This window comes from Trachinotus anak, unplaced genomic scaffold (genome assembly GCF_046630095.1).
Source record: "Trachinotus anak isolate AG129_WGS33_773 ecotype Australia unplaced genomic scaffold, CSIRO_AGI_Tana_v1 ptg000034l, whole genome shotgun sequence".
Taxonomy (NCBI): domain Eukaryota; kingdom Metazoa; phylum Chordata; class Actinopteri; order Carangiformes; family Carangidae; genus Trachinotus; species Trachinotus anak.
In genome coordinates, this window is record NW_027273885.1 from 3,366,246 (window position 1) to 3,379,014 (window position 12,769).

The window sequence follows — 12,769 nt, forward strand, 5'->3', positions numbered from 1 at the left end:
CCACCATGAGTCACTGGACTGAATTATCCTCACAGAGATACAAAGTGATGTGATCCAATGTGATTCAGGGTTTCCAGCACATGGAAATACCCACAGAGTTTTATGTTCAACATTGACAAAACATTTAGACGAACTTAAGAGCTGTGCAGATCCCAGTGTAAGTGTCATAAAATACATTAACGTCAATATACTGCAGGAAATGAGTGTTACACAAGGTAAAAGTCACCTGCAGGAGTCACATGTTCAGCCTGTCACCAGGGTGATATTTACTGTAGCAGAAGGAAATGTCACTTCATCATTTTTATGTCTCAGCTGTCTTGGTAATAAGCAGGTAGTGGACAGTAAAGGCGCTGTTTCCTAGAGACAGCGTGTTTTACAGCTGGAGCCACACCTGAGGAGTTCAGGTGAAGATGGGAATGAAATGTACAGACTGAGAGACACAGAGATAAAGAGCGACCGCCATATTTGAAGCAGCCAAACAGTCCTGCTACCTGAGGAACCGCACAGGTCAAGACATCTTATCATATAATATCTCATGGGTTGGTTAGGTTTAGGAAAAGTTGGTGAGTTAGGTTAAGATAAGTACTTCCTCATGTTGTCATGGTTACAATAATAATAACAAACGGTCATGGATAATAGAAACCACAGTCGCGCTATAAATTACGTCACCGCACTTTTCCCGTCGGTCCTGGCGTAATTACTACGGCCACTAGATGTCGCCTAGCAACAAAAGCTTGTCTTTTACAGGAGGACAGACACATAGAAACTAAAGATGAGACAAATATTAATATATCACCACAGAGGGTTACAGACACTGTGCTCATGTTTTTTTAAACAATGTTTTTATTTTGTGGTCACACATTAGCTTACTATTAGATATATTATAGTTTTTTTAATCAGATGTTAAAAAAAAATTACACGTCAGGTTATCAGTGTAACTTTTGATATGATAAATATTGTAAAACTGATCAGTACTACACTATGGATTCTAATATCTATAGTGGTAGAATCGTGAATATAATAAATAACATGTCATTCATTTGATGGTGGTTTGTTTGAGTAGTGTTGGGGCCTTTTTTTTTTTTTTTTGCTTTTATTTGAGAGTAAACACTTGACCTTGTGTTTTTACCAAATGCAGTGGTGGCAAATGCAGTGTTGCCTTTTTTAAACACACCTACAGTAAAAGTATGGCTCCGTGGTTATGACCACACACTTAGCACATAAAAGTAAAATAATTTAAAAAAAAACTCCAATAAAAGTATATGAGAAAGATCTTTTATAACATTGGCACGAGCGACATGTTTCAGCTCTTCCTTCAGAGCCTGATGGCAAAGATCCACTCACAGTGAACAAATCAGGCAACACTGGCAACAGTTCTCTCTGTGGTCGTGTCAGTGCTTGCGAGCTAGCCAGTAGCTTTCTACGATTTTCTCCAAAAATCAAGGTTACTCTGTGTCAAGCAGCACTTTGAACTTTTTTTGAGAGGTGCATGGGATCAAAAGCTACTTGAAAAAACAAATAATCTTGCACTGATGCATGGTTTGCATGGTGATGTTCAGGTGATGGATACAATAATAATCATCTCCGTCACATACAAGAGGCTCCAGGCTTTTTTTTTACCCCCATCACTGGTTAGTTCATAATGCCAACTATCCCACATACTCTGAGAAATGATTCACTTTATATAAATAAACAGGTGGTGGAGGTGAAGATGGAGGTGGGTTTGATCACTCAGGTGCCAGAGAGCAAGACATTTAACTGGGACAACAACAACATGATTGGTTAACAGAGGATGAGGCAAAATCTGATTGGTTAAAGTGAATTAAAGAAAAAGTGAGGGTATGAAAGCTTCAAAGTTCATCCTTAGCCTTGAGATGCGGTTTGGTCAGTTATCATGGAAATGCAAAAGTTTTTCTCTGATTTGTTGTTCAAGTTGTTTTCCAATCTGAGGCTCAAAGTTCATTCTTGACATGATATAAAATTAAATACAGGAAAATGTTCACATGAAAAGTCTTCCTGATAAAACTACAAATGATGTCATCTTTCCAAACTTTAGCTTTGAGTAAAAATAGCTCGGCTTGATGGATGTTGTATAATAACTCTGCTAATTAGCTTTGTTCATGTATGTATGCATGAATGTGTGTGGTTGATTGTGTGTGTGTGTGTGTGTTTGGCTGCAGGGCCTGGACGAGGAAAGGGTGATGTAATGCTGAATCAGGGTCTTACTGCCAAGCAAAGGGCTGATCTGGTAATGTTGTGAGGTAACAGTGTGTGTGTGTGTGTGTGTGTGTGTGTGTGTGTGTGTGTGTGTGTAGATTGCAGTGACAGAACAATTGATGGATATGACTGAGATGTTTTTGGCTCAGTCTGTGTGAATGACATCATCTTGAACTTACACACACATTCACACGTACACACACTCTTGATTACCAATCAGTCATCAGTAATCACTGTGCGTTCAAAGTTGCTCACTGATTGAAAAGTTTGGCTCCTGGGAAAAATGCATGTCTGTCCCCCACTGTGTGCATATATACGTGTGTATGTTTGTGTGTTTATTCTTGCTTTGGTCAACACTACACTTAAGCAGTTTAAATAACCATTTTTTTTGTGTGGGTCTGTGTGTGTGTGTGTGTGTGTGTGTGTGTGTGTGTGTGTGTGTGTGTGTGTGTGTGTGTGTGTGTGTGTTTTAGCGTCTTCTCTCGTTTTCCATTTGTTCTTAACTTCCAGTTCCAGTTCTTGAGGTCACATCCTCACAGCAGTTCCCAGCGTCCTCTCTGCTGTTTACATTAGGGGCATGTCCACTTCCACACCTATCTAATCCTGACGCCATCCCGCAGAGGACACCCCGTCCAGACTCATTCACTGTGTCTCCCTCCGCCTGTTCTCTGTCTCTCATATCACTTTCCTCTCTGGAGGGAGCATCAGTGTGAGTGTAAGAGCTTCACTGTCTTCTTTCAGGGAAGAGCCACTAAATATAAATCAGATGAACTTGGACAAAAATACTAGATAACCTGGATAAACTGGATAATCCACAGAACATGCTGTCAATGGTTTTCATAGGGACTATTTCTTAGGGCAGAAAGTAGTTCCAATGAAAACTATTCACAGTCAAGCCATGTCCAGACCATAGACTGTAAATAAAGATGGAAGTTGCCTCGGTGAAGAGCAGTTTCAAAGCTCAGAGTGAGCTGCTCCACTGTTGCCATCTTGGCATTGCCTGACTCCACCCCTAAATCCTGGCTAATCCAAAAATGGCAAAGAGGTGGACCGGAGTCTTCGTGCATGCACTGTCACTTAAAGAGGCCATGCCCTTGAGTATGCGCAAATTTAAGCCTTAATAAAAAAGTAAAGAGGTGAGTTTTTGAGTTATTGAAATAATTTTAAAGCATGCTGAGCAAAAGCCTAATAAAAAAATAAGAGAATATTAATGTTACTAAAAAACATCATAAAGGACGTCATCATACAACATTGTCAGGTACTGATTAAAACATACACACAAGCACAAAATCCATGACGTGCAAAGTCATGAAATGGGGAATAAAATATGCAGAAATGTGTAAAATCCCCTGTTCAGAATTGACCAACTGATGTAAAAGGAGGCAGGGAAAAAGAAAACAGACTGTATAGTTTTAAATATATATATATATATATATATCATAAAGCCCAGCTGCTGCTCTGCCGATTCCATGTGGTGGAAACCAGCAGTGAACGTCATAACAAACCCCCCCCCCCCCCCCCCCACACTGCACACAAGAGGAGATGAGCAACTGTGTGTGTGTGTGTGTGTGTGTGTTAGTGCAGACTGGAGGTCACATCCAAGCTAACCTGTACACCATCGGCCCATCACCATGCAATTCACCCCACCCCGCACATAAAAACCACACCCACAAGACACACAATAGGTGCTGGAAATCAAGCTGATACAGGTCTGCTCTGTTACATACACTATAAATGATGCAAAGCTCTAATCTCTTTCAACCCTGTTTGTGATCCTAACAAAATCCTTCCCGCTGTGCGAGTGTTAGTGAGTGAAGTTATTGGAAATTAAGCTCTTCAGAAGGACGATATGTGTGTTTTTGTCGGAGGGCAGCAGAGGTTGCAGGGTTGTAATTATCGAGGCCGGTGATCTCAGGAGCTTGGCCTGAGTTTGCAGACTGTGGCGCCTCCATCTCTTCCTCTCCTCCCCCCTCTGTTAAAGTCCTGGTGCCAGTTGCACTAAACACCTAACACACTAAAAGTTTTCTACTGAAGCATGACACTTAAAGTTTAATTTCTCCTTAGCCAAGGAAGTTACTTAAGGGTGTAGCACAGAATCTCTCAAAAGGTTTCCTTGGTAAAGGAAAAAAGTTAAGGGATTTGCAACAATAATTTTACAGCCCTAAAATTATACAGTTTCCATGGAAACCGTTGATTTGCTGCCATTAGCACTTGAGATACCTAAGTGATACAAAAGTTATCACTAATTTAGATTAAAGAAGAAGTGTCTCATCCTGTTGTTTTGATGGGAAATTCATGGGGTTCAGCAGATGGTGAAATCTGTGATGTAAAATCAATTCCTCGTCATTAACAGAGTCTCTCGCTCTCCCGCTCTTCCTGGAATGCGTTCATTTTCATTTATCACCATAAACTCAGCCTCAGAGCTCAGACTCTGAGGTACCTTTAGTTTAGCTGAATTTAAGTGATTCCTTGGTAGTATAATACTAAGATAAGGAGAAAGTCTTGCATACTTAAGTGAACATTTTAAGGAAACCTTAAGGAGAAGATTTAAGGGTGGTTTGTGCAACTATTTTACTTTAAGGAAAATCTTAACTTAAAGTGTTTTGTTTCCCTCTGTCTCACACCTTCCTCCCTTCTTTCCTATCACATCTTTGCACTTTTCATAGTGTGGCTCTGGGACGACCTGCGATCTGAGAGGTCCTTGGAAATATTTGTATTTCGTTGCTGCCTTCAGTTACATGCACAGTATGATCCACACACAGTGGTAATAGAGAGGCTTCATAGTTCGTGTTCAGTAATTTCATCCACATTTCTTGTTAAAACAATAAAGTAATAAAGCTTCTTGAGTTGAGGCAGCAGGCCGATTAATGTGAAACAGACGTTAGCGCGGAGCAGAGGATTCTTTGTGCGTTTGAAGGCTGAAGATGGATGATGCCGTGAAAATAAACCAAATGTTGACTCTGAAAGTTTCCATAAGTGACCCTGCGTGATTGTTTGATGTAAACAAATCTAATCCTGTTGTGCTCTTTAACCCTATCAAAATGTATATCAGACACCTTCTCCTCCCCTGCTCTCTGCCTGGATCAGCTCACATCTCAAATTTCTGTCATCACTCCTCCAGCTCCCTTTGTCTGTGATACTTCAACCACCCTCTGTCCTCCTCTCCAGAGACTCTCTCAGCCTGTGATGAGCAGCGCCTGGTGTCTCACAGACGTAGTGTTTGTAGTTCTGCCCAAAGGGTCCATGAGGCCAGAGAAGCTTTTTCCTCGGGCTCTCGGGGTCCATAAAATGCTGTTTGGCAAACAAATTTATCACTTGAAGTAATTTTTGAACCGATGAGAAAGAGACGTCTCATTTCTAGCTGATGACTGTTGGCTACAAAAACAACAAAGAGCAGATTTTATCAGCTGTAGCTAACTAGTGCAAGCTAATGCTGAAATATTAAAACCATAACCACCTGATTTTTTAATGTTTCCAGCTGATTTGTTTTAAAACAGTTCTGGTAAATGAGTATTAAATTCAATCATGATGGATACATCTAGAGATTCGGCATCTGGCCAAGTTTTCTCATGTGACAGCTCCCAGAAAAATAGACAGGGAAAACACCGGCTGACATACCAGCAATATTACATAAACTGACACCTTTCACTTTAGTTTCAATGTCTAGCCTGAATATGAAAATGATTACATGAAAAATATATTTTTTTTCTCCATTTTAGCAGCTGCATGTGGAGACAGTGGTGTTTCAGTGACATTTTCTGTCAGAAATAAACCAGAAATTCATTTATAATGAAAAAAAATCCAAAATTCACGTATCCTGCAAATTCTATGTGTGGAAAGTGATGCAACACAGGCTGCCTGTTCCCGGCATAAAGCTCTGTCCCACGCAGAAAGTCAGCATCCACCACAGAGACAGTTTCAGCCTGCAATTTTAGGTTGGGCTGGTGGAAATAATAGGTCATCCATCCATCCATCCATCTCCTGTTTCCTTTGGCAAAAATAGATAGATAGATAGATAGATAGATACTTTATTGTCATTGCACTGATAAAACAATACAACAAAACTTTGTTCAGCGGAACTCCATGTTTCAGCATCCTAAAATATAATATCTTAAAATGATAAATAGTTATAATCACTAAAATAAGTAATATAATATATAAGTAATATATCCTAAAATAAATTACTTTAACTGGAAATGGTTAAAAGAAAATTTGCAGAGAAATGTATGATATCATTAATGCAGAAATTATTATCTCTTTTCTCACATTATCCATTGTCACTCAGGGCAGAGGTCTTACCTGTCACACCAGGCTGCCCAGCCAATCAGCAGTTAGAAATGGGACTGGTATTAACTGAACAAACCTAACTTTGATTGGGTTGGGCGTTAGCAAATGATCGTTTTAACACTGTCACAGCTTGTTATTGTGTTTGAGGTTTTAAAAGGACTTTACACTGACATTATCCTCCTCTTTATCCACTTCAGTCAATTCAGTTCAAAAGACTGGGTGGCCTTGTTGGCACTGACTCTACTTCGCCACACTTGTGGAACTTAATAGGAGTCAGTCCAACCGTGACACAATAGCAGCTAATTTATATTAATTGCACAGAACAACAATACATTTCTTTCTCTTTTGCTCTCTCAGCCCCACATGCAGGTAATTAAAGTTGAGCTTTGAAGCGTCAGTGACATCATGACTTGGCTGCCGTCCCTGTGGCCGTGTTTAGACGTGACAGGTTCCCATGGAAACTCTGATGTCATGTGGTGGGGGTGAAAGACGAAGCGAGCTGGATGATGTTTTTAGGCCTGTTTTCAGGGTGAAACGTGATGTCTGCTAACGCTGACAGACAGGAACAGCGCTGTGTGTCAGCGGCCTGGGATCAAAGCCAGCAGGTAGCCAGTCTGTCAGCCTGACGACACATACAACGTTACTGCCTGGTACGATCTGCTGCGTGCTATTGTGTCTCACTGTTGGTCTCCAGGCAGAGACATCAGAGCCAAGCTGCTCTGAATTTACAGAGTGTGAGTTAAACACTGATGTAAAGAGGAATGACCTGGCTGGGTGCCCTGGGAAAGTGCAGAGAGAGGTGGCCATAAATAGAAAAATCTTTCATTTTACAAGGTCTATCGTTTTACAAAGACAAAACATGGCATCTGGTTTCTAGCAAGGCTTTGCAGTCTTTTTTAATTAAAGGAATATTTTGGGGAATATGTTTATTTTCTTGCTTGCTGAGAGTTTGATGAAAAGATCAACACCAATTTCATATTTAGAGGTAATTAGATGACGTGCAGCATAAAGACAAGAGGCAGAGGGAAACAGGAGGAATCATGTTTAATCTGAATATAAACAAAAGTGTAAAAAGTACAAGTTTTAGTTTTATGGGGGGTTACGTACAGGATATATGATGTATTATATAATTAGCTTAGAGGTGCTGGTAGTTGTATTTCGTTACCCTTGGTTATGTTATTGTTAGAAATGTCATGCATCTCTTGAGAAACCAGTTTATATAATTATACATTGTCATCAATTAATTATAAGATTAATGATTTCTATAATTTTGTAGGAAAGCTGAATGTGTCTGAATGTTAATTACTCAGCCGTGGCGTGTGTTAATGTTGAACGCGGCGTGCTAGTCCGTCAGTGAGCGTTTGAATACTCCTGCAAATAAACAAATCCTTAAGTCGTCCTTTAAACTTGTCTGTGTTTTCTTGCAGGTTGGTTGCAGATGTTGCTGACATTACCTTGGAGGACTTGTTGATTTCATACTGTGAAGGCAAGAATTTGTTGGAATAGTGCCTCCAAAAATGCATAAGGTTTGTATTATCTCACACTAGAATGCTGGAAAACATTCAGGGGTAGAGAGCTTTTTCCAAAAGCAGCAACCAGGACAGAAAACAGTATCAAAATGTCATTAAAAAATCATGCATGCATGCAGCTCATATGTACTGTCACGATAAATAAATCACCCTCATGGCTGTTTTCAGCTTGTTTGTTGGACATCATACCTCACAAAGGCAAAACTGAAGCTACTGTATGTCACTGAAAGTTTTCCACTGAATTTAGATATATGAGTGAGTCACAGTGAGAGACGCCATTGAACAACTCTCCTACGATACTGAGCATCTGAATAAACTACCTTAAGCAAGTTGTCATGAATGCATTATAGGAAGTATTCAGATCCTTTACCAATAAGTAAAAGTTTAATTCAACAATATTGTAACACTTCATTATAGGCAACAGTTCTGCATTCACAAATCAGTATTTTTATATCAATAACAGACGAAGTGACTATGTGTAATATACAGGTTCTTTTATAATCTTCTTCATGCAATTAGTCTTTTCAGTTTTTAATCATACGATCAAATGCAGCACATTTAAAGTTTATGTTACTTTCTCACCTGAAAAAAATGATTATCAACATTAAGTATGATGCATATGGAAAAGCATCTGTAACGTTGCTGCATGACTTTTTATATTTGTTGCATTTTTCTATTTGGAGCATGTTTCCCTTAATGTTTGTTCCTTCTCTCATTTATGTGCTTTGTCCTTTGGGGGCTGCCATACTTAATTAATACCATAAATATATTAAGTATAGTCCATAAGTAAATGTACATTCACAGGTTACATAATTAAAATCATCTCAGAAGTGAACTTTATATCCTGAACACCATGAAACTGTATTAAGTCTAATCACTGAATGAATAATTGAATGATTATCTGCAGTAGTGTCATTTTAAACAAACCCACACGCTGCCTGACTCATTTCATGTTTAGACTAAGATCAGTTTGCAGGGTTTGGATGTAATGGATGCATCTGCAAGTGTGTGTGTGTGTGTGTTTATGGGAGTTTGAGGGAATGCAGACATATTTGCGTTCTGTTTAAAGTGGTGGTGACGTACACTGTTCTCTGTGGGTGAACTCAGAGCCCTCTTGTTAATGTTTACAGTCTGTAACCAGCAGTCAGTGTGTGTGTGTGTGTGTGTGTGTGTGTGTGTGTGTGTGTGAATTTTGGTGAAATGAGGATAAAGCTGACGCAGGAAGGGTATTGTTTGACTATGTATATATAAGTGTGTGTGTGTGTGTATGTGTGTGTGTACAAACTCTAACCCCATTAGATACTGTATAGGGGAATGTGGATGATGACAGAGGAGAGATTAAGGGGGTGTGTGGTTAGGTTTGACATTTTTAGCTATACAGTTTCACTATGTTCATACTAACATACCTATAATTAACAGCTTAATTTTAAACAGCATATTCCCTAATGAGCATTTATCAAACATTATCCAATTAAGTGCGGCACTCAATTCTGCTTTCATGTTGCCAGCTGCAAAAAATGTGTTGAAATTAAAAGCACTGGTGACCTTTCTGAAGAGCCAGAAGGAGACAGAAAACGTGTTGGTGAGCTCCTGCTTTTTGCTAAAAAACAGATTTGAATAAAGATTTGCATCTGACATTTCCATGTTTCCTGGTGTAAATTTAAAAATCTAATATGATACCCAAAGCAGCTGTAAGTCAGTTCAATGACAACTCAAAATGTACACAATATATTTACATTTACGACACTAAAGCTGGTGCAACAGTCATTGTTGGGGATTTATAGAGGATATTTTGAGATGCATGTACTGTATATTGAATAATCCCATTTTCCTACGAATGCATAAAGGTGCACTGGATTTGTTTTGTCTCTGTGTGTTGACATTTTATGAACTGTATCACGCAGTCGTCATGTTTTCCCGTTAAAGCCACAGAGATAGAGCTGTGTGAGAACCATCATTACATCAGAATGTGTCATCCATTCAACCGCCGTTTGTCTGTCCTTGTTTTGACTTATTGTGCAACGTTTCGTGCACCTGAAGGCCCTTATCACAGCCAGAGATCTGTGTTGGGGCTGATTACATCTGTCATTTTTCTTTCGGTTTTGTTTCCCTGTTGTAATGTTCGAACACAATGAGAAGCAGGGCAATAAAACTTCTGTTATGATGAGTATAGGAAACTATCAGAGTATCACAAGAAATTGATATTGGATGTTGCCAGGAAAGTAAACAGACGATAAATATAGCAGAGCATTATTCACCATATTTTGTTATTAGTTTGGTCCATAAGTTGTAGTTTGAGCAGCAAATAAATAAATATAAAGTAATAAAAGTCTTTTGCTCTCTTGACTCAAATGGATATAATTGTAGATACACAATAGATATACTTGAAAAAGTTGTGGAATAATATAAATTTTAATGGTATCTATGATTTTTTGTATTCTAACGAATGACTGATTGTTTAAAGGAGCTATTTGTAAGTTTTGCTACATTGCTAACGTTAGCATCAACAGCTGTTTACTTACCAGCCATCGCTGTGTTTACAAGACGAGAGGTTATAATACGTCCTCTGAGCAGCTGCTTCTTCCCGGCAGCCCGGACGCTTCAGCGACTCGGTGTCGTAAAGTGACGAGACAGTCCAACCAGGCCAGGGCTAGCTAGTTAGCATGCTAACTTCAGCGTGATAGAAGCAGAGGCAAAACAAGAGGGTTGCTTTCCACTGCTGGAGACAACTCTTTGGGAAGTAAAGCAATAAAGTTTGATGCTGAACTCACAACATTTCTTCTAGACTGGTAAGTAAATAGCTGTTAATGCTAATGTTGGCTTTGTAGCGTTAGCATAGCTTACATTTAGTGCCTTTAACTTCAGAAAACAAGTGCTGTGGTGGATGCCAGTTTGTTTTTGAAGCATGGGTGCGAGAACTTTATTGACTGGTGAATTCACATTGGCTATTTTCTGCTGGTTATTTTTTATAGTCTTCAGGACCCTCAGATCCAAAGGTATCAGTAAGGAAAGAGCTGCTTTCGTCTGTTCTTGTTCTTTACTTTTTGCAGATGTTTGGCCTTTATCAACTGTGATATATATTAGTCTGCAAGTGTGCAATATATCACAAACCCTGCATGTCTTCCAGCCCACCAGGTGACTGAATCCGCACTTAATCATTTGAGGCAACCTCCCTGCTCAGAGGAAGAAGCGTGTTTGTAAATGTCTCTGCAATATCAACAAATAGTTTTACTGGTTGAGGAGCAGATGAGAAGAAAAGTGTGTGACCTCTCCTCTGCAGTAATCGCACTGGACGTTTACAACCTCAGCTCTGCACAGAGGGGAGCCAGAGCCGGAGAAGTAAAACATATGTGGTCATTGTCAAAACAGTGAAAAAGATCAGCGTGGATTATGGGAGGCTGTGCAGAGACAGATGGAGAGACGTATTGTGCTGACAGCTGAAGTATTTCATTTCATACCACTCTGATTCATGCAGGTCATACCACATCACCTGCTGACTCACTGTTGCTGGAAAGCACTGGTTCTCGAAGTGGGGTCTATAAGGACCTACACAGGGGATTTACAGGGACTTTCAGGGTGCCCCAAGGAAAATGAGGAATAGTTTAATTCACTGCAAGCAACCTTAATTCAATTTTAAAACTATAATTTAATGATTCACATAATGATAACACAGTGATATTGCTCACAAAAACAAGCAACGAAAAAAGTATTAATTGGTTTTTTTTTTAACCACTTAGGGACAATGAAACGTGGTAAACACAACGCTGACACATCATCCGACATATAATGAATGTGTCAGAAAACAGTTGTGTGACTCATCCAGCAGACATGAGCATTAATCTGGAGTCTGGTTTCTGTCTGCCGTGTCCACACAGACTACAGTAAATCTGAAACTAGGTTCAAGTGTCAAACTGGGCCCCATTCATACTGGAGCTCTTTGCACTGAAAACCATTAAATGTGTATTACTTACTGTTTAGTTTCATGGAGGTTGGTAAACAACAACAACCGTCAGCATTAGGTAAGAAGTCGGTTAAAATGCATGAAAATGCAAATGGGCATTTTGACAAACATGATTGTCACCATAGGAGGAGAAGGACAGCACAAGACTCAAGTCAGACTTTGATGTGTTTACATTAATGTAAAAGAGGATCACAAGGTTTAATATGCAGAGATCTTAAATCCACACCTTGTTCCGCCATCTTGAGAGGACTGTTATTTATAATTTTGTATGCACGCAAATAAAACCAGTCTTATAAAGACTAAAATGCAGTTGTAGAGGTGTTGTTTCTTTTACAGACAGGTGTAGCCAGCAGTGTTACAGATTCAGTGCCAGACAGAGATTACCTCGTCCGCTGTCGTGACGTTTACCGACACTTGGCTCGAGGGCTCGTTCAAACATGAGACTGACTCTCTGTGACGTCTTGATTTATGTTTTGAAATCACACTATCAAGGTGTTTTCTTTGACACGTCTTCCTGTTTGCGTTGGCAGATGACTGGATGACTGAAAGTCTTAAGAATTAGGAGGTAACAGGAAGTTGGCTTTATAATATTGTTGAAACACAGAAACGTGCCTGTGCAAGGTTGACAACTACAGTGCACATCGGTGTGTTTAAGACCAGAGTTTCAATTGTTTCCACTTGACAACATTTTCAAAAAGTTCAACTTAAGGATGGAAAGCAGAGTCAGGAAAATACATTCACATATTTATCTGCATTAATGTGGACACAGTCTAAG